Here is a 25,313-nt window from a genome sequence, read left to right on the forward strand (position 1 = left end):
CTACGAATACAATTACGAAATTTTAAAAGTGAATATAAAGTAATTAAGTCTATAACATAAAGTAACTTCTACAAGTATATACGAAATACAGATTATTGTTGATACGGTCATTGCCACATATAATGGGCATATTGAACATAAAAGATAATTTTTAATAGAGACCAAGCATAGAAACTTTCCAGTTCCTGACTGTCGCTTCTTCGCGTTTCATACACAGTCAATTCTGAAGATGTCGAGTTGAAGGGTGACACTGTAGGCATTGTATGTACACGACGGCTTAACAACACAACTATTGGCATCACGGCAAATGAAGAGGAAGGCTACGGAGACCAGCCGTTCATATCCGAAGAATTCCGAAGACCGTCTTTCTTATCTGTGACGATGTCGCAAGCGCCTACAACTCGTGCTCAGCAGGCCGAAGTGCTGCCGAAGTCAGACTCACGCTCGCGACACAGTTATTCATGACTAAGGATCACGAATTGATTCCGAAACTAGTCGAGCTTTTTCGATCTAATTACACGTAAGTTAAATCGGTAGTTATTAAATTAAAATATTGAAGATAGTTCTTTTTTTATAACCTAATCGAAGGCGCCATTTTTTTTTTTTTATTTTTTTTAATTTAAAAAATACGGAAATATTACAAGAAGCTGGCATCCATTTATAATTCAAGTGGTTGGAGTTAAAACTTTTCATACAATTGCAATGCGCGCGTACAAATATAGAAGCCATTTTGACTTTTATGCAAATATGTTGTAAAACTTGTACTTACACTAGTTCTAGGCTTGTAAGAACTAACTTTAGAATATTGCTTTATTCTGAAATTATTAATTGATAATAAATACATTTTAATTAACTAGTAAATAGTGTCATAAGATGCGGCTAAAGGAGGGCGAGGGATGGGCAGCAACGTTTCTCTTAAAACATCTTTAAATTCTGACTGCATTTGCCAATCCGCCTGCCAAGTGTGGCAATTACTGGCAAAACCCCACAAGGGGAGGTTTATGGTCAGCAATGGACAGTTGAAGGCTGATACGATGATGATGATGATGATGGTAACACATCTAGGTTGCCTGTTCTCAATCAGAACAAAGTATTATTGGTAGGAATAAAGCCTTACTAAGTCTTACGATAGTTATTGTTCTCAAATAGTTGAATGTATTTATATGAATTTTGAATCATAAATGGAATATCATAGATTAAAAATAGTGGTGCAAAATGAGGGATGGCTATTTTTTAAACTTTTATTAGAGAGTTTAATTCAACGCTATCCTCATTTTTAAAAGTGGACGTTGAACAATGTGAAATAATAATGATAGGCCGGCAAAATTAATACCTTTATTCTTTTCATTTTACACGTTCCTATAATATCTTTTCTATGATAAATATGAATAAAGGAACGTATTATATGTTACAGACATTGATTAAAATGTTGGTAAAATTGGCTTTTGTTAGTGGTTGAAAGCAGTCTGTATTATAGAATTATGAATTTTTGTATAGGACTGACATTGCTCATTTATAAAAATTACTATAAAGGTCATATTGTTTCACTTAATACCAGTTATTTTTCATTATTACAAATACAGGTCACTGACTCGTGGTTACTACATTTTTTACGCACTTTTGAAACGCAGGTTTTTTCCTACCTTCCTCGGAAGTTAGGAACTTCACACCATATTGTAACAGAGTGAAATAAAGATTTAATTATTAATTATTTATTAAAAACCTAGTTACCTTTCGTATCAATAACAACGTGTATTCTGTACATATGTATGTACGAGTGTTTTGTCACGGTTGATTGAGACCTCAAGGGCCACAATAAGGTAACATATAGGGATAAAAATAATTTTCTTTCCAATTATACGATATTAGTAAAGATTAGTTATATCAATAGTGTGTGTTTGTTGTAGTGATTTAAGATTAAGAAAAACCTTAATATTTTACTAAGTTAGTATTGGAACTATTAAGAATGGTAAACAGTCTATTAAAACTGGTTTGCAAAAGGATGATGGACAAGGATATTGTATATCAAGAAATATATAACATCCTTGGAGATAAGTAATTCTGAATAATATATACAATAGGTATATTTTACATATTGGTCTACTATTACTATAAAATACCTAATCCTATTTTTATTAGCATAAATAATCATTTGAATTATCGACAAAAAAATGTTTATACGAGAGCTGTCTGTGTCTGTCATTATATTGATTACCGTAGTCAAAATATCGCGTAACAAAAGAAAAATGCAGTTAAATTGTGTAGAAGAATATTTAAAATCGGTTAAAAATTATACATATTTAAGATATGATTTTGTATCCAAAAGTATGCAAGTTACATACCGTTTCGTTAGATGAAACTCATAAAGAAACTTTGAAGTTTTTATATTTTTATGAGTTAGGTATCGTTTGGAATATTAAAACATACTTGAAGTTGAATACAATAACTCAAAGGAAAATTATTCAAATACCGTATTCGAAAATTCGAAAGTAACTATAGTTGCCGTTAACCATACAGATGTTGAAAGTATATGACTAAATAAATTTCTAAAGAATATAAAAAAAATGTACAATATCTTAAAGTTTTTTCAGAAATATTTTTATGACCTTTGTTATTTTTTGATTAATATAATCTTGATCTTTAATTTAAATTAATCTTGGCTTGAATTATTTATTGTTTATTATTATTTCTTGAATAATTTAGACATTTATTTTAATTTAATTAGATAATAATATATTTTATTTATTATAATAATAATAATAAAAATATATTTCTTTTACTTTATTTAAGCTTAGAGGATATCTTAAATATTACAATTGGTTTCCATTACACCTCATATATTACTATGTATTGCATATAATTCATATAGTCCATTTATAATATAATATTATGTTTTGCAACACAATATTTTGATACGAACAGGGATCTAAATACTTTTTTCAACATATTTAGGCGTTAGATAAAGGGAAAACTATTGTTTTCCTTGGGTTGATGTAAATCGACCAAATTAGGTTCATGATTAAAATAATAATATTTTGATTGTTTTGTTATAACTATAATAGCATTAGTTTGTGGAGTGATACTTAATAAAAACATGATTTAGTTTAATATTTTATTACAGTAATAATAAAATTTCAATTTTGAAGAAATAAGTACTAGAAGCGAATGATGACTTGAAATGCATTGCAGGGAGTCAGTAGATGCAGGTAGCTCAGGACCGTTTTTATGGCAGTCTATGGGATAGGCTTATGGTCTAATAATGGATGGGCAATGACTGAAATGATGAAGCACAGGATTAACACGAACAGATACATTCAACAATAAATAAAGTAAAATTGAGAATTTCAAGTTTTTTTTCCAATTGTCTGGAAATAAAAGTACAATAACATATTATAGTGGTGGAATATATAGTAAAACTATCTTACATTGAAAACGCTATCTAAAATATCGGAAAAGTAATCCGCCTCCGTACCTCAACTAACTCTTTATTTGTACGGCCTTTCCCCGGAGGGCAGAAGTTAAAAACAGCTTTCACCGGCCGACGCGTTTGAATAAGTTTCAGTGAAGTTTTATTGAAGTTGTAACCTTCGGGTCTGTTTGATATATGTACCCCGCATCTGTAGCCCGTCGCGGCCGAAGTTACTGCACTCGTAAATTATTCAACCCCACTGTATGTACTTACTTATGTGTTGTAACCCGCTGTTCGATTAACAACTCGACTATATTTCACTTACAACAATAACGGTTGCTAACTTAAAGGCAGCTTAATGTCACATAATTTACTGGTAGGTATTATTATTATGTTCATTATAAATATATATGTAATAATGGTCGGGGTTGGATATAATACTTGTTTTAAATGGAGTAAATAAACACATCTTTATTAATAAAAAATCTAGAAATAAATTTGTAAAGTAGTTAACTTCCGTCCCAAGATGCATCAGTCCCGATTATTACTAACATATCTAAGAGAACAAGAGTGTTAATATTGGGCAAAGCACACGTGAAGGTTTTTCAAACCACAATATAATTTTAATGTAATAACTACCGATTTAACTTACGTGTAATTAGATCGAAAAAGCTCGACTAGTTCCAGGATCAACTCATGATCCTTAATTATGGGCGGCTGTGACGCAAGCGCGAACCTATGTGCGTGCCTCGGCGCGCTGAGCGCGAGCTGTAGTATTTTTCACAATATAGTTAACCTAGCATAAATATGTATCTACCAAATTGCTTTTACATCCTTTCTGTCATTTAAGCATGATCGATTAATAAACATTCAAGTATCTCGTAAATAATGGCAATATATTATTTGCGCTACGAAGGGAATACATTGCAAGCTTAGTTTTACCCTTTCGCTACGAAGCTACGAATTCGGCGCTGCCGTGCTACGACGCTACTACGGCACAAGTACGTGGGAACAAGCTCACATGCTGCGTTTGTCTCGAGAATATCGGCACGACAGTACATAATTTTATCCAATGTTGGCCATAAATATATCGCCTAATACCGGTCTATTGTTACAAGAAAGCTAAAGCGAGAATATTACACAGGTCGTTGTCTACAGAATAATGCTCCTTTTTCCAAGAACGAAATGTTCCCAACAAAATTATGAACATCCATTCCATTTAAATTGAATAGAACAATCAGAAGTAATTAAAAGGTAATTAAGCAAGGCAATGGTTTCAGGTGTCCGTTCTAATCTCATGTTGTAAAACAAGCCGGTTTTGGTTTTCATAATCCTTATTCTATAGCATGATTTTTTTTTTCATTTTATCACAAGTTTTTACGTATCCCAGAAGATTACTATATTACCAGACCAGACTTAGCGACTTGGTTAAATTTATATTCTAGTTTTACTTTTTTACTGGAACACAGAATTAGTTTATTGTACTCTGTTACAATTTTAGTTATTGATATCTTCAGGAAGAAAAAGATAGCGTATTATATTCGTATCAACGCAAAGATAATTTACTTTATTTTAAACATAAAAAATGCATAGTACTAGCTTTCCTTATGAATATTAATCATCATAGAGTTCTTAGTTTGAATGTTTGTCTAGATAATTTTATGATGTTTATATAAAGTATCATAACCGTCGTAACATTGTGTCATCCAGATAGACCATAGGATGTGGGGAATAAGAGAACAAAGCACAATATACTAGTGTAAGAGAAGAAAAACTAGTTATAATATCCTATATTAAACCGCCTGGATAACATGATATGCGTGATAAAAATAGGCTGCATCTTTCTCTTATAGATAACAATTCTTACCCAACAGTTGCATATTAATTAGAAATTATGTTACTAATATCTGAATACATAGCTAGATAACTGAAATTTATTAAATTTGCTATATTAGTTGTTGAACAGAAGGTAAAAATATTGCCTGAATAATGTATAGATATGACTTCTTACGTCTGACTTCAAATTCACGACGAATAGCTATCTTTTGGATAAACACGTTTCGTTTTAGATCTCGTCCTCATTTTCTATTAGGTGAAATGAATAGAGGCGAACCCATCATTCGTTAGAAAAAAGAAACTGGCAAAAGGAGCATCCGGGAGCAGTATCTCTGAATAGGGATGCAGCGAAGGACGCGGGCGGCGGCCGTTCCCACGCGCCTCACGGCGCCACAGACATGCGACGTTTATTAAGCTCTTCACGTTTTTGTTACCTGCCGTGAGATTTATTACTTTTAATTATTTCTCATTGTCCGCCACCTTCCGTCTTGCAGCCATGCCAAAATTATTATGCTCACAAGGTAATAATTTAGTGCTGAATTTCACGTAATTCACGTCAGAAAAACTGTTTCTCCTTTGTTAGTGGCATCTACTCGTAATTTTATATAACAAAATTTCAAGCTTTGAATTATTAATGTTCTAAACAACATTGTTATTATCACAAATAATGACAGAATAGTTTGTATTTAAAAATATTATTTTTTTATGTTAATTTTATTATTATTTTAATTACACTTAATTTATAAATTTCATTTTTATTGCTTTATTACTACGACGACTACATGAAAATATTGACCTTAATATCCAAATTTTTATTAGAATTGGTATGTTAATTAAAACTCAGTAATGCAAAATTCTTTTATATTTTTTATATCTTTCACTACATAGATGATGTCGTATAGCTTATACCAGTAATACTAAGCAGGCGCAGTCGCACACATAGATAACAATTAAAATAAGAAAATTCATTTAAAAATCCTATTATATGGGAAAAAAGAACGTAAATAACGGCCTTAACAATAAAATGTATTGTTTACGGGTAAACACACCAGTTCCCCGCCGATCGAGTAATACCGGTGCCTGTAAAATTCATGTTTTATAAACATGTTGTGTACCAGCCGACCAACGAAACAGTGCCCTTCATCGGTATTCATTGGTGGCACAGTAGGGTTCATTAAAATGCGTCGAACAATAAACGCGGCCCGCGGGACCTTTTGTGACTGGCCGAGTTTTAACCACATTTCAATCTGTTGTTCGTTATTATTTCACTCATTGTTTATGCTTGCTCTTCTGAAACCGAGCTCAGCCTACAACGTTATGTGCTGCGTGTTGATTACGTAGAAATTATTTGTGATGTTTATATAGTACAGCAGTAAAATAGTGTGTGAAAGCTAAAATATTATTTAACGCTTTCGTCTTTCTAGATCAACGAAATAATAATTTTGAAAAACTTCTAAATCATAAATAATAATATAACTCCAATTTTATATATTGTAACGTTAATCTGATTTTAAAATGAGGAAATTATCAATTTGTTAATTTACGCGATAAGATCTGGTTTTTGTTAAATATAAATCAAAATTCATAATTTTTTTTTCCAATTCTTTTCTTTATTGCTGTAAAATTATTAGAATAGTCCTATATATAATGATGAAGGTTCGTTACTTTTTCCCCTAAACTTTTTTTAGGAAATTTAAATATCAAATTAAAAGTGACTTAATTAAATATCCAAATATCGCAAGTGCATAAGACTTTGATATAAGCGCCTGGAAAACATACTGCACACGCGACAACGCCCAGCCGGTGTTCCGTATATCTACGGCTCAGCGGACCGCCCACCATTTCCATATGACCTATAAGAGGTCATAAATTAACTCGAAATATCTCAAAATTAAATATCTATTTTTGAAACCTGCATTTAATTATTATAATTAAAATTCGTTTCGATATAACATAAATAATGGATAATTATTTTATTAACTGTGGTTAAGTAATAGAGTTGTCCAGAAAATTCTGATTTGACTGATTATTTATGTAGTATATATATATATGAATATATTCAGTTTTATAAATATTAATAGACTTTTTTAATTTAAACTAATATTTTATTATATAATCAAAATAAATCTTTCAAATTTATATATCAGGAGTATTTGTTTTTTATTTTACAAATTTTTTCCTGTTGCTATCGTTATACAGCAATCACATTATTCAATCCTTAGAAATATTGTTTATCTTTTAGAAGGGAATATCTCTATGAGACCTTTTTATATACATTAAAATACTAATTCATCTGGGAGTAATGATTAATGCAAGATAAGCTTATTTTATGTGATTATAGGTAGGAATTAAAGTCACTGAATGATTTAAATATCTTCAGGACAATATACTGCTAAAATGGTCAAACGAATTCTAATTATAGTAAATTTGAATATATACTCTATATTGTTCATGTTAAGAGATGACTAAGTGACTATAATATTTGTTTTATGCTTGATTTAATTTAATTTTATATAATGGTATCTACTATAACATTAACAAATTTTTGTTTATGAATAAATTAATTAAAAAAAAATGATAAAGAAATTCATATTTCATTGTAAAGATTTTAATAAAATTTAAATTATGCCTTTTTGTCCATAGTATGTATAATTTCATAATATTTTAAAATAAATAAATATACAATAGTTGACTGAAATAAAATTATACAAAATCTTTAATGATAAGCAATATTTGTGTTATTTAAAATAGATTGCTTAGGCCTTTTTATTTTAATAATTATTATTTCTTATAGCGAGTGAGTCAAAGTAACTATAGATTTGAATTTTTTGATAACTTGTCACAAGTCGTCTCTCCCAGATAAAGGACTATGCATTATTTAGGCCACGTCTTGTTTAATATTATGACTTTAGATTAACTTCGCTATTCAGTTTTGTTTATAATGATGTTGTGATTTGCTTTTTGTTTGATCACAAATATTATATCAGTCAGCGTACCTATTAAAATAATAATAATACTTTTGATACAGAGCATGCAATTAGAAGTTATATAAGATTTTCTTATTTTGGCAATAATTCTACGAAAAATTAAAAGTCAAAAATTAAAATTGGTAATTTTTTGTAATGGATTAATTAAAAAAAAATATTTACTGATTTTAAAAAATCTTTCACCTATAGAAAGCTATATTATCGGCGACTAACATGAGCTATATTTTATTAAAAAAAACGTGCGAAGCCGGAGCGAGTCGCTAATATAGCATTTATAGTAATAAATATGATAGCTTGTATACTCGTTTTATTTAAGCAATTTAAAATGGCAGAAGCGCGTAAAGCCCACCTGATGGAATGTGGTTACCGCCGTCTATATACGTAACTGTGGACATAACAGAGCTGCCCATGATACCTCTCATGTTAGTAATAGGGTCTAACAGCCTCGTTACTAGCTATATATTCTATCAGGTCGATTTCCTTGCGGATCCCCCTGGAAACCATCGTGGTTAATTCTTCATTTCATCATCATGGATTAGCTGAACTGCTTTTGTTCTCATCTTACATCTCTTACTAGTGTAAGAGATGTAAGTTTACTTAAGAGATGTAAGATGAGAACGAAAGTAGTTCACACACAAGCGCTTTTGATATGCTATATGACCTCTCATGTTTGAATGATGAGACGTTTGAATACCTGTTTGTTATTCAATCAATTTCAAACGTTTAAACAGACTTAAATTAACATTAGAAAACAAATAGAACATAATTATTCTCCTAATACATGCAAGCAAAACTAAAGATATGCCTAGATGAGATGAGCCCAGACAAATTATTTGAACGATTAAGAAACCGTCAATAATATTCGTTAAATATATTTAAAGCTATAAACAAATATATAAATGGACAAAACACTTTATTTTTAAAAACAGTTTGGAAATATATTACTATAAATAACTAAAAGATGATGGGTATATTTATAATACGACCACATCAAACATAGGGGATAAGATATTCGACTGAGCTTAGACACGGCCCATTCAAAAGACGCTCTAAACGGAAGGATACGAGCCGTAAAATAGGATTTCATGCATGCGTTGGCTTGTGTGAACAAATATGTACGGTTGACAACTCACGACCTTTGCCAATAACCATCTGGGTGAAGAAAAAATCATCTTTCGTTCGCTTTCGAATTGAATAAGATTTTCCTAGTTCACTTTGGCTTTGCCGTGAAGGACCGTAGTGGCTATATTATTATTTTATTATTATTTATCTTTTAAAGCTAAAGGCATTCATATCTAAAGGTGATTAAATTTCGTATTAATATTATAAATTTGTACTACTGTTGTCGTGTTTTACTATTTAAGTTTGTCGATATATTTTAAACAGTATGTATAAACTAAATATTATATTAATTAAAATTGACCACAAATTCGCCGAGTCGTCTTTCTAGGCTTTTAAGAAACATTTAATATGTATTTAAGTACCTAAAATTGTATATTGAAATGCACACGTATTGTGCAAGTTCACGGCTTGTGCAAACTAAATGGATAAAATGTTCACTATTCGAGCAAGTCTTAAACGGAATATCATATGTACATGATGATGTGGAGTCTGTTGTATAGTATATAATGTATAGTGATACTCACCACGATACTTTCATAATATGATACGAAAATATATAAGAAATAAATATACATCCAATGTGTATCTATATACAATGGAACATTTATCTCTGAACAAATGCACTATTTAGAAAACAAATGTTTTTGTATTGTTGTTTGTGCTAGCTCGCATCCCAGATTCATACCCGGGGTACCTACGGTTCTCAGAGCAATCAGCAACACATATGTAGCTACGTATGTAAGCCGCGTCCCCAGTGTCCCATACAGCAGTCGTTTTGAATATTGCATTTAGTGGAACACTGCTCTCTAAGCGTTGCTTGTAGTTTTTGTTGTGCTGAATACAAAGAATAACATGAGCATTATTTACATTTGACAATATTTTATCTATGTATTATATATAATTATATTTCGATAATAAGTATAAAGGAGTTGAGTTGAGTATGACAAGGATTAATCTCAATTGATTGTAATTCTTGACTATCACATTTTTTTATATAATTTTCTATAACAAATAATAAATATACATGGCTTTCCGAATAGCAAACCTTAGCTTTTAGTAGAGAATAATAGTCAACGTTGAATTTTTCTTTAAATGAATTTAGCAACCCTGTCAACGTAGATACAATACTATAAAATGCTACGTCATTTGGTTGCGACAGCGATATTTCTGAAGATTTTTCAATAATATAAAATAAGTTAACATGACATCACGAGAAAAACAGTGATTTGGATAGACTTGAGAGAAGGAGATAATTTTATTATTGAGAGATAATTTATGTCTGGTTTTTAGTATTAGAGGAGAGTATAATTCTATTACTAATTAATCATTATATTAGACTATAGCACTCTAGTACCACTTTGATGGTTTAACATTTTTGGTGAATTGCAAAAGATGAAGGTCTATTCATCTGATTTTTTTATACGATTCATTTTTGTCGCGTCGTGTGTTCCGAAATGATTTTGGCAAGTCTTTTACAATCATTAGGTTTTATTCCCATATGGTTCCATTTTAATTTTGTAACGATTACATCGATTAAAATCGTCGTTTGTCGGTGTGTATATTCATAATTGACACTTCTTTTAAGGAGCAAAATGTACTAGTTATATGTACGATCAATAATCCTTATACAAAATCAAAACACGCTTATCGTTCAGCCAAGTGAGTCATCATAAATACACGTAGGTAACTAATTAAGAAACTTCTTAATTAGTTCCTGCAGACTACAATTCATTTAGTAACAATAGATGCTGTTTGCATTTCGATATCAAACAGTAGTAATCTAAGTTACTGGTTGGATTGCGGAGCAACTTAGTCGGAACTGTGGAGCTAGGCGTATCCATTTAACTAATGCACTGTCCGACTATTGGTCTTGGTGCAAACGAGGCACTTTGTTCCACTGAGTAACATATTAGCTACTCAGAGGTGTTACTTCCCGGGTAATGTTTACATCTGTAGTTATCAACTATGCACACTATTCAGTTGTTAGTGTTCACGAAGTGTCGGGTTTGTATGTGTAGATTCGGTACAAGTACTATCCATGAATAACTTAATAGATTTTATAAACCTGTGAAGAGCATTTTTTGTTATGGTATATTTTTTTTATTTCTTTCTAAGTCCGTATTGACTAGTTTAATTAAAATTTTAGAATTTAATTTAGAACCAAATTAAGATAGATAAATATTAAACTAAAACTGTTTAAAAACCTGTAGAAAAATTTAAACAAAAATAAAGAATAATTTATTGAGGTAGGTATTTGCAGAATCTGATACTTAATTTTTAAAATATAATGATTTTATTATCTACTTGATCTCTTATATTCTTTTCTTATAACGGATTGGCTTTAATAAATTAATTATTGGGTTAATTTAATCCATATTAACAGGTAATAATTATATTTTGATAAAGTTTGTAGGTCAGTACATTCTTGCTTCCTTATGTACATTCACGTATATATATATATATCACAAAATATACATATATACACTGAAGAAAATATATAATCATATTAGCTGTTAACTTTCCATAGCTGAACATAAGACTTCCTCATAAGGAGGGTGGGGTCTAGTTGTTGCCACGCATGGCAGGTAGGGTTGGCAACCGCAGTCAGAATTTTATGATATTTTAAGAGGAACGCTGCTTCCCATCTCTTCACCATTAAGTTCTCTTAGTCGCCTCTTACGTCACCCACGGAAAAGGAGACGGAAAAGGAGGGGGTGGCCCGTTTTATGTCAGTACCATCTTCGTTGATTTTTAATTTTGTTTAGTAGGAGAGGTAAATTATTACTTATTTACGAAATAATAGCAGTTAATAGATAAATATTAAAGTACCTACTAAGGATAATTTTATCGAGAGAGATCTTATCGTTCAAATATTACAAAATTTTAATAATCTACATGATCAGGTTAGCGTCTGATGCTAGTATTTTCTTCGATATTTTATCTATATGACGGGAATATCTTGTTTGATTGAGATAAAATGTTTCGAAGTACTCCAGGATGAATATTATGTATTCCATATTAAAAATGTTTGAGCCCAAGGGGTACAATTTATCAAAGTCTCTTTTATATTTATATAGAATAGAATATTAATTTTATGGCTATTTTTATATGATACTTAGAATGGCCAACAAACTGCCGATTTACCTGATGATTATTGCTAACATGAATAGCACCATGTATTTTTTATACTTTGATAGTCTTGAGGACAAACGTGACATGTCTAATGCAACGAGAATAACAATCCAGTCCAGCATAAACTTCATTGTTATTGAATCAATATGCACTGTTGTAAATTTTAGTTTCTCATATATATTGTTACTGTAAATTCTGGTTTCCCGTACATTGATTCAGTATACATGGGAAACTATAATTATTAATACACAGGCGGTCCTTGACCTTGAGACTTTCCTAAAGACTATTATCTACTATCGACACAAATGTTCGGTATAGATTTATTGGTAACTATGTTATCGGAAACTCATTGGGTATAACAGTGGAAAGCTATGTAGCACCTACTCAGGTATAATTTACATTAAATTCACTCTCATAAAGCAATTTAGTTCTGCGTGTAGTTCCAATGCGGCTCTGGCAACGTTATTAGTTCCAATTAACGTGGTAACCTCAACACATGTATGGGCAATTAAATGGAGTGATACCTCTTCCATTAGTACCTACCCTGTGTTGTTTACATCAATTAACAGGCGTGTTAATTTTAATGTTGGCATATGAGGCCCGCCTTGTATGCCTTTAATGACTGCTATGTACAATATTCCTATAATGACTAATATTGTAATTTTATTATCATATTATTTAATTTAATATTGTAGTATTTTTTTTACTTCATTATAATTTTTCATTTAAATTAAAATTAATTACTTTTAACTGAATTGTGGGTATTAGTTAATGACTGCTATGTACAATATTCCTATAATGACTAATATTGTAATTTTATTATCATATTATTTAATCTAATATTGTAGTATTTTTTTTTACATTAATATAATTTTTCATTTAAATTAAAATTAATTAATTTTAACTGAATTGTGGGTATGAGTAATTGTAGGTGGATTGATTTTTTCTTTTTGAACAAGTGGCTATACACTTCATTTGTAGTGTGATGGGTCTGAGTTATATTATATTATTAATATAGTAATAGCACAGATAATATACTAGTAGTAATATATACTATATATACTATACTAGTAGTAATAGTAATAGACATATATATTTGGATACACATAATAATTATTATAATAATATATTATTTATCTAATAATATTTAAAATGTTTACTTTAATTTAAATAATTTTAAATTTTAGACTAATAAAAATATTATTCCAATAAGAAAAATGGCCGATTGAATTTTTGAAGCAAGGATTAATTTACAAAGAAAATATATAAATTAAAAAGTAAAATTTTATCTTTAAAAAAGAAAATAACATTTCATTACAGTCTACATAATATAGAAATATCACTATGTATGTAGTTTCCAATTCTGTAAAGGTATCTCCCATTTTTTTAAAAAACGACTAAACTATTGTCTGTATAGAATTGAGTTAAAATGAAATTGCGACGCTATATGGACGTTAAGACAGGAATGCAATGCCACAGGTCGTCGTTTTTATGCTCCCCCTTAATGTTATTTCCCCGTTTATGACACTATAAAGGCGATACCGGCCACTACGCGTAATGAAATCTTGTGTTCAATATCCTATAGATAGTGCTTCAGCTATTAACACCTATCAAACGTAGAATACTGAAGAACTGAATAGCTAAAATGTATTTAGTGCAATTGTTTTAAATTAAAAATTAAGAAGTATGTATTAAAATAATATGAAATCTTGTCATCTATACGGTTTTTTTATGTTGAATTCTCTTTAAAATTTATCTTTAAAACATATAAATTTAATTTTAAAGATCCAATAACTTCGCGGAGCGAAAAAAATAATATTAACTAATAGTTTCATTATTCTCATTTTCAGCAAGTTAGAAGTATAGATACATAAAAAAGATGTTTCATAGACCAATGTGTTACAAAACTAATACTAGACACATAGATACGATAATAAATTTCAGTCGTCACAGAATAAAAATAGAATCTACAAAGGAATACACCCTATAGATTGAAAAAGAAGTGAAAATCGATCTAAAATAAGCGATGTAGACGCGTAAAATAGTCACCAAAAATTCAGACGAATTGAGAAACCTCCTTCTTTTCGAATTTTCGCAATTAAAACTCGCTAGACATTTAATAATAGCTCCTAGATATGTAGAGGTTGTGTATTTCAATATACGCGGTGACGTCTTTGATATGCACCCGCATGAAATGACCTTATCTAACATGCATAGAACTTGCTAGTTAGTGGCTGTCACAGTTTGAGCCGAGTTCACCTGGCCTATTATTCAGCCATTAGTTACCATATTGCATAACGTGATATGACATTAAGTTTAGCTGCAAGCTGCAACGTACATATTACTGAAGGTATTAAATTTTCTATTTATTAATATAATTTAGTGAAATAAATTAATATCTAGTAACTACTGAGGTTTTAAATGGAAAAAAAATTGGAATTATGTCATCCCATCACTTTTAAATAGTTAAGTAGATATGTATGAAACAGCAAAATCAAATTTATTTATTTCTAAAAGAGCGTTATATTTCGATATAATCATTATGACTAAAGAATGGTAGCTCAAATGCTAAGAGTATGGCGTAAAAGGCGTAGGTTTAAATACCGTCCGCTTCGAAATTTTCCAATTGTACAATTAATTAATGTAATATAATTTTCATAATTTATTAATATTTCTTTAATAATTTGCAACTAGTAAAAATGCCAAGTACATATCTAAGCATAAATAGTAACCATAATTAAAGCATTACATTTTAAACAGTAAAACTTAGGTTGATAAAATTTCGAAGCTGAAGATTTTTACTAAAATACATTCCAAATCTAGGCGTATCAAGAAGAAGTAATATTGTTGAACACGTTCTCTCACTCACTAATCCTTTAGTCGCGCTTGCGAGCCGACTGGACGAACACAACATAACGTCCAACTTCGTCTTGCGAGCATTTCACGCCACTTTTCATTCTATATATACGATTTTCCAGACTTTCGTGTCGTGAACTGTGCAAGTCTTTTACTTGTTATGGAAGAAAGATCCATAAGGAGATAAGTTTTGGATATGCATGATTATTTAGTGACTCTAATTTTCAAGCAGAACTTTGTATTATATTTTGTGACTTAATCAACAAAGTCAATAATATTAATTGTCAATATAATTTAAATGTAATAACTAGTTATCTTAAAAAATATGCATAAGATAGCAAAACGTTTGTTTAATAAATTTAGGATATTTTATTAGTAATTTGTATTGGTGGTGGAATGATAAGATTCTTGAAATTTTTGTGGACCCATTGTAACTACTATACTGTACTGTAATCAACCTAGTATCTACCAATATTGACTTTTCTTATTAAATAAAAAATATGATGTTTTAAAAACAAGTATTAAACTCTATTGTTAACGTCCAGGAAATCTAATCGTAGATCTAATTGAAATATTTTATTGTTTTACTTAGCTGGAACATGTTCAGTAAAATAATATACTATAACAGTATATTTACATAAAATGTAAAATGATTAACTCATTTACCTATGTGATGATTTCTCGAAGTTTGTTAATTTATCATTATTTTTTTATTTGTCTTGTACTCATTAGATCAAAAAGCAAATCTGTATGTATTTCGGTTTCACAATATTTGTAGTCATTTGACTATGCAAACATATGAAAGTAGAAGTATATAGTGAAATAATTAGTAATTTTAAAGGATTATAAGGTAGAAATAATAAATAATAGTTGTTTTTTATTTGAAGTGTATTGTTTCATTCTAAATACCTAAATAGTTACATGGTCAGTTGCTATTTAAACCGAGTATAAAATACTTAAATAAGTACATGAAACTCACGAACCATTAACTTTTCTGGTCTTTCTATGTTCGGATTAAATTTTAAAGTTCTTCTCCGTAAAGTTGAAATGAGTTGAATTTGTATAGTTGACTTGTGAATTTAAGTTTTAACCTGTTATCAGAGAAAACAATTTATTGGTACTTTTAAATGTATCTATTTTATATTAGTTTAATTTTAATAGATTCCAGCAAGTTTATGCCTTATTATGGACTGAGTAAATTATATAAAATTAATGAACGTAAATCTAATTTAAGCCTATTAATCCATTTGGGCATCGAATAGTCAGGAAGCCTTCAAATAAATAACCTTACACATTTAAAACATTCCGCTGTGTGGTCCCGGCATAGAAATAGCCATTCTTTCCTTTCCAGTGGGTGTTGTAAGAGGTGACTAAGACAACCTAATGGTCCAGGGATGGGCAGTAGCGTCCTTTTTAAAAGACGACTATCAACAAAACCTAACTGCCCGTCCGCCAATTTAACAACTACTGGCAAAAATCCCCAAGGGTGAAACCTAGGTTTAGCAGTGGACAGTTACTTGTTGACATGATGATGATGATGATGATTTAAAACATTTGAAGTGCCTATTATATATTATAGTGTAAGAAAGTATTAAAATTTAAGAAAAGTACCTGCTATTCGTGTACTACTCGTAATTATGGTATGCATATAATAATGCTGAGTTTCTTAAAATAGTTTGTATATTAATTATCAAAACACTTTAAAAATCTACTGTAACAGAGTAAAATTAAAAAATTAATATACTTTGAACCTATTATTACGGATTAAGGTGTAGCTAGAGATTCTAAAAGAAGTAATTTAAACTTCGCCTTAGATTAAAAATAACTTCTTCGCTGAATTAATGTTATTTTGTTCTCTTGAGGATTTGTTAAATTATACATTGTAATATTTTTTATTTTATTAGGGTACTAGCGAATCCGCCTAACTTTGCATGGGTAGATAGAATTTTCGACAATAATATATAGCCTATCTTATTAGCTTTCTATAGGTCAAAGAATTTTATGAGTCGGTTAAGTAGTTTCGAGTTCATCCATTATAAACAAACAAACAATAAAAATATTTCCTGTTTGTAATATTAGTATAGATAAAACAGGATTATGAAATTAACTTACCTAGAATAATCACTTCATATTAATCGCGTCATAGCTACTGACTTTATTCTATGGAGTGTCAACACTATGTGACAGGGGGGAAAGGGATTGTTAGTAATGGAGACTGAGAATCCCATTGCTAGCTATATATCCAACCAGGTCGACCTCCTCGCGGTTCTCCCTGGAAACTATCATGGTTAATTCCTGATGAATTCATCATGATGGGCTTACTGGCCTGTTTTCATTCTCATCTATCACCCTTCACTGGTGCTCCGCCAACGTATCCCGTTAGCGCAGGCGGGGTTACCATTCCATTTTCACCCATCAAAAAAAAAACACTATGTGACAAGGTTCTATAGATGGTATATTATGTATTCTGTAATGTCTGAAGGGATGATTATATTCGCAAATAACACAGTACCGTGTGTAAGTGTCAATTCGCGTAACATGAAAAATGTATGTATATACCTAAATCTATTTACATAATACTACTTACTTACTATATTTGTTTGTTAAGTAAACAGGGAAAGCAACTCTGAGATGGCAAACGGCAATCTTCGTTCTATTATGTAATCGATTGCTGATGTTATTGCACAAGTTCGCGACTTTATTGATAGAGTTTCCGAAGTAATTCCGGTAGACACCACCCCCTACATTGCTGGACACGTCGAAATAATAAAAATATGCCCAATAATATTAAGTAATAATCCTACTAATAATATTAATGTGAAAGTTTGTAAAGATGTTTCGATATGTGTTATTCACTCGTGCTTAAATATATAAACGAATTTGAACTAAATTTAATATACATGTGGATTCTCCTTATTATAATTAATATAATAACATAATTTCTTTTTGTTTAAATTTTTTATGCAACTTGCTTGCTCACAACAAACTTAAAGAGAAAAAAAGTAAGTTATGAAGTTATGAGTAGCATGTAAGCAAACACAAATTATCGTTTCCATTTACATTTCCCTGTTCATATCCATATAAAACTGAGAATGAAACGCTGTATTAAAGTATGCTGTGTAAATAATTAAATAATCCATGTACGTAATTTAATTACTTTCCTCTTCGTGTATCTATTTATAAGCTAACTAAAACGTTATTCAGTACAGAGTACCTTATTTCTTATGTTGTCAAATTAAAATAAAAGCGCCTCACCAGGCACAGCAAGGCGAAGGAGCTGCGAGCAAACAGCGCGGACGTGAGACTAACCACAATTTATTCCTAGGTAAACGTAATAACTTGCTTGGTTACACTGTAGATAACTTTCAAAATTTCCAGAAACTACTTTCTCGTAGAGCGCTGTGTCTGTGTTTATATAAAGTAATTAATTGCAGCCACATACAGCCCCATTACTGGAACGCCTTAAGTTTTTCTTAAGTTTGAAGGTACGGGTTCATACCTAAACAATAAATCCGTATTGAAGCTCATATCTTAATCCACTAGTAAATTTAACGTGGTTTACTAGGTAATAGGTAATAGTAGCCACATTGATAGTGTTTTCAAGATGCTTGTAACATGCAAATTCGCTTAATCCCGGTTGTTACAAGACGACAAGTTAAATTGAAAGCTATATTTGATAGTCCTCGAATTTATTGAAGGAGTAAAGTTAACATAGAAGATAATCTCTTCTTTACAAATGCAATAACGGATGAATTGTTTTATTGATCGGTCTTAACCACCATATTATATTACGTTCCGTTGCTGAATCTCTTCTTATAAAAGACCACTAACTTACAATTATCACATTGGCTAGCCCGGCTCAATATTGCAATTTGTTACCTTAGTCGCCTTTATGATATTCTGGGAATGTAAAGTAAAAGTGATATAAATTTTTCTAAGACACTATATAGAATATATATCGCTTTATGGGATGTATATATATGTGATATAGAAACGAAATTATTAGTTATTGAAATTAGTCTTTAGTAGCTACAAATATCCAGTGGACATTTCCTCGGCGTGGCAAATCACTGCCTCGTTTAATCGTCTTGAAGAAAATGGCTTCGGTGCATTTCATCGGTTGCTCTAAAGAATTTCTCTTTTTAATATGAGCATCGATTCCAATTACAAAAGATCAAAGAATCGCCGCGCGGCCCACTTCGTCTTTGTTCAAACGAAAGATGAATTATTCAGAGAGCTGGAAACGTTTCAATTGGCCAGCTATAAAAAAAGAGACGGTTCGTTGCTTTTTCCACTAAATTAAAATTTTTCTTTATTTTCCTTTAGTGGGTGTTTTGGGACATTTTTGATTTGAGAATATTATTATCTAATAGACAGCTGAATGGGTTTTCAAAATAACATGCGAAGAATAACATTGTTGACTGCCGTCACTGACGAGAGAATGTCTAGAAAATGTAGATATTTTTTAATATTCAGTAAATGATATTAAATGTTACAGTCTTGGGTGTGAATTAATTAAATTTATAGCCAAAAACGTAGTTAATAATATTTCTAATAAGTGCAAAAGTGGATTGCTACTGCTGCTGGCGACACCTGGTGGTGGTAGTTAGTGATTGAGAGAGCGGGCCGTACGCGAAATGATTAAAGTATAATTTATGCTCGCAATTTGTACGTAACTTGAATTCGTTTCTTGTATCATTCATCATGGCTGCCACGGGAAAACGATTAATTTCGGCAATCATCTGTAAAAACGTGTGAGTTACGGTTGCAAACCTTCGGTGTAATACACGCTCGCAATATTTTACAGAAATTAAAGTCAAACATGAATAATAATGTTCTTTTAGATATACGTTATTTTTTAATTAATTTTACCAGTAAGCCTATTTTTAAAACTTTTTAATTATTTGTTGAGTCAACAAAACCAGATCTAGCTATATATATATATATATATATATATATATATATATATATATATATATATATATATATATATATATATATATATATATATATATATATATATATATAACGATAAACATAATATATATGGTATATACCAGAGGGAGACTTTGTACAAAAGTCGATTGCTTAGGTACCTCTGTCCCATTCGTGTTTCAACCGTGAAGCAGTTGTATTTGCATGGCTGTGTTTCGGTTTGAAGGGTGAGATATGGCGTGAATTTACAGGGTACAGAGAAATAACATCTGAGTCCTCAGGAATGGCAACGCATGGGGGGTATTATGGGCGAGGCGGTATACTCTGTTATGTCCATGGTACTGCTCATGTCTATAGGCGACGGTTACCACTTTTCATCAGGTGGGCCGTCAGCTTGTTTGCCATTCTAATTTGTATAAAAAATATAATATTATATTATGTGTATATATAATTATTTTAATATGTTAACACAATTTGTTCACCACCACTGCCCTTCATACGCTTCCTGTGCTGTCGCTTCCTGTCGCTTTTTACTTAATGATTAGCTGATAAATAATACAATATGACATTAAGCACGTAAAAAGAATAAATAAATATTTATTTTTATAAATTATCACTGAAATTGGAGACTAGATATAGCAAGAGGCCAATTGGAATAGCACTCAATATTCGTTTAAAAAGATTTTCCATAAATACGTACATAGTACATATTAATATTTTTAACTTCTTGTTTTATATCAGGTAAATGGAGTGTACTTTTTTGTTATTTCCTACTGGCTTCCATATTTAACGTTAACTTTGTTTTTTTTTTTTTAATTATTTTCTTTTATAATTTTTTTAAATGAATTATTAGCAAAACACAAAAATAGATTGTTATTTTGCTTATAAGTTATTATTTTAGGTATTAAAGACATTTTGTTAACTGTTGCTATTGTGGTCAATAAAAACGTTGGACTTGTTCACACTTCACTGAGCATATTCGAACCAAACGTATAGGTAAGGTGAATCTTCCGCAATATTTTTAGTTGAATAAGTTTGTTGATAGTATTCAATGTTATCGGTAAGTTTTTTCAAAATTGAAATATATGTATATCTATACTTATTCTTAGATTACTGACATATAAATAGTTGACGTACTAAGAAAGTCTAAACATAAAATTGACGTCTGGATAATTTAGAATTTCATTCCATGTCAGATGGTTTAACGTGTAATAAAGGAAATCTAGAAACACCAGAGGGCACCCATTTCACATTAGTAGTTCTGTGGCAATAGAAATATTATGTTATAAAGTTTAAAAATTTAAGAATTTCTGGAAGATGTGAGTATAATAAAAAAGTAATTTCATGGAAATGTAGACGGACGGTAACCCTAAATGTAATCTCTGTCGGAATGGTCGTAGAATGTTCATTACACGCGTGTGTAAGCGCTGGGGGACGTTCCTTTAAAAATTTGATCATGAAATATTTGGGTTTACAAAACAAACGTATGGAGCGAGTTCTTGGGGAAAGTTTATTAAGATTGGGTACTGCAGATATAGATAAGTTTCCCGGCAGTGACAGCGCGTCCGGTTCCTGCGTCGCCTTCCGCCAGCAAGGGCCCTCGTTAATTTTATTTTAGTAACGCCTCACTTAATCCAATACTTTTTTATACGCATGTAGGTGTAGGACGTCCGTGATAATATTTTTATTTATTAATATTTTTTAAATAAAATATTTTTTTTCGAATAAAGTTTTTATTGATTAAAGATTGAATACAAATTAATTTGTTTTACTTAATAATTTTTAAATTTATTAATAATAATCACAACAATAAAAAAAACAAATAAAGCAATAATAAAAATGACTAAAATAAAAAAAAAACAATTAATAAAACTTGAATATAATTTATACGAATAATAATGATCGAAGAATAATCTTTAATGCATTATTTGTATCTAATCTTGGAAATCAAAAAAAAATTATTATTCAAATCGAGCCCCTTTTGTTCCTTCATGGGCTACAATAAAAATTAAATTATACCGAATTTTATTATCTTTCTCTTCGGGGTCATAACTCAGTAGAAATATTCATGAGGAAACTTTTAACTAGAGATTTGTAATTGTTCAGTAAATTTTTATACTACTATTATGATAATTTTATTTATAGTTCTATATAAGAATATGTTTAGATAGTTATATAAATAGAATTATCTATCATGATATCGTTTTAACCCACTTACAAGTCCAATTTCATTACATAATCTACAGTAAACAGTATTATATTTGTTCCTTAAATAAAATTATTTAATAACTACTTATTAAATTCGGCATTGGATTATACTTCTATCCTCGACGAAATGTGGACATGTTGAATGCTATTGTTAAAAGTTTTGTAAACACACATTATATTTTAATGTAAAACACCCGGATTAACTTACATGTTAGTTACATTTTAGTGGAGAATTTTCGACACATAATCCGTGTTCTTAACACCCGGATTAACTTAGTGTCGTGAATTAAAATTAAAAATATATTAAGTATTGCCCTTACCACAATGGTGACAGTTAACACAAGTTTTTGACTACTCGAGTAGGGATTATAGTCGTGAGAATATTTTTTGAATTCGTTTTGGGAGATTTGAGGCCTTATATTCGCCTGAATATCAGGCGTCAGGCCTCTTGATATTTGCCAGGTTTTTTTTTATTTAGCTGACAGCTTGTTTGATTGGAAGTAGAATCGTTATCTATACGTCACCATAAACTTTAAAAATACACTGTGACCCCATGTTTCTTTGTAGGCGTTGTTATTTCTTAGGACCAAGATGTTATGCCTTCATATCATGAGTTTACAACTCTGAGCATATTCCATACTGTAAACCGTAATACAACCGTGTAAGCACAGCTGCTGGACGAAAGAATCATGTGTGAGAAAGAAGTGCCCATGTAGACAGTTTTTATAAAAAAAGTCTCCATGTAGTAACGTTAATCATAAAATAACAACCCAAATGGATAACTCTGTATTTTTTATCTCAATGACAGACATAGCCCTATACTAATTTCACTTACTATCCAACTGATCATAAAACTTTTTAGGTATTATTTCTCGTTAACTTAGTATCTTGAAATTTGTTCAGGAAAGAAGTTATAAAGTATATTCTTTATATACCTACTCTTTATACAGAAATATCAAGACAGATTTCTTTTGAATAAAACTTTAGTTTGATAAATTTATTTTATCTAAAACTAGTTTGTTGGCCGCTACTTCGTACGCGTGGAAATATCCTACTTCTAGATATGCTATCTAGAATCAAGATAAGACATACTCGTATATCAGTTTTAAAATTAAACCTTTAGAAATACAAATATTAAAACTGCATCCAATTTAGCGCAGTAGCTTTGGCGTTATGTCGGAACAAACATAGAGACATACAAATATAGTTTAAAAAATAATTAATTTGGCATCTATTGGTTTTATTAAGACCCTGTGTAGCTGTGTGGTCTCGGTATAGAATAGGCCACCCCTTTCTTTCCCGTGGGTGTCGTAAGAAGCGACTAAGGGAAGGCGAGAGATAGAAAGCAGCGTCTCTCTTAAAACGTATCCAAAGCCTAACTGCGGTTAATAAAGCGCCTGTCAAGCGTGGTAATTACTGGTAAAATCCCCAAGGAAGAAGTTGACGTTTAGCAGTGGACTGTAAAATGCTGATGATAGCCTATCATCTATAGGATGATGAATGATGATGATATTCCATGAATAGACATTGTTTAGTTACAATTTATAGGATATTTTTAAACCTGTTTCATGTGAATAAAGTTGCTATATTCTAATATTTACGTGAAAATGGATACAATAAAGTATTATAGGTCTTATATATATTACTATGAAAACTCCATGAAATAAAGGTGCCGTGAACTAGCAACGAACTGTTGGAATTTCTCAAGCATTAGCACTTTTAATTTGATCCAGAAGACTGAGAAAAGCCAAGGCTCGATTAACACCCAAACTGCCGAAAATTTTCCAATCAGCCCTGTAAATTGGAAAACTTTTATATGCGTTCAAAAGTCCAGGTGTATTTCTATCGTTTTCGAGGGTCGGACTAACTTTTGTTCTGATCGTCTAAAAAACGATTTAATTAGTTGCGATTAATTTTTTTTTGTGAAAACAAAACTTATTTCATTTACCGCAAATTAGCATATTACTCCAATATTACTCATTATTTTTCTTTTTCAATCATCAAACCTTCTTCTTATAGGTTTTTTTTTATTGGCAAGTAGACTGCTTTTGTTTAAACATTATATATAGCATAATCTGCTTTCGAGAAACATAACAAAATATTTATATATAGATTAATAAGTGTATCATTCCCTTTTATCTTATTGAATGACACTGTTGGAAGAGTTTTACGTTAAGGTAGGTCAGGTTTCTTTTACCTTACTATAAATGATAGACGAGCTTACGGTCCGGAATTTTAGTTATAGATAAACAATTATAATCATAAACCGTAAAATGAGTAAGAATTAATACCGTAGATATTACAGATTGTATTGATTATACAAAATTATTTAAACACGTCCTCTGCTCTATTCCATTATATTTATCGTAATATGTTTTTTATAATTTATACACTCGACTGATTTTAAAACTGCATTCTGAAGCATTTTAATAATTATCAGATGTATTTTCACAGATTATACTTTGTAAAAATCGACATTCCTATGTGACATTATGTATGGTATTCTATATATCTAATTGCTGCCTGCTATTTCATTTAATATTGTTTTAAACGTCGTTCGATTGAGAATAATATTTTTCGACCGACTTCAAAAACAGAGAGGTTCCCAGTTTGGTTGTATGTTTTATCAATGTTTATTACCTTAACAAAGAGTGAGTTGTAAACCGATTAGAAAAAAATATTTTTATCTGAAAGGAAATACTTGTAAAATTAGTTCCATACAAATTTATTTAAAATATGTTTATTACTTTAGTTTTTAAATCAAAATAATTGGTTTTGCCATAATGGAAATCTTTTTTTTATACAATTTAATTATATGCAGGACAGTA

The sequence above is a fragment of the Galleria mellonella genome, unplaced genomic scaffold, assembly GCF_026898425.1.
Source record: "Galleria mellonella isolate WM207_F2 unplaced genomic scaffold, CSIRO_AGI_GalMel_v1 utg310, whole genome shotgun sequence".
Classification (NCBI taxonomy): Eukaryota; Metazoa; Arthropoda; class Insecta; order Lepidoptera; family Pyralidae; genus Galleria; species Galleria mellonella.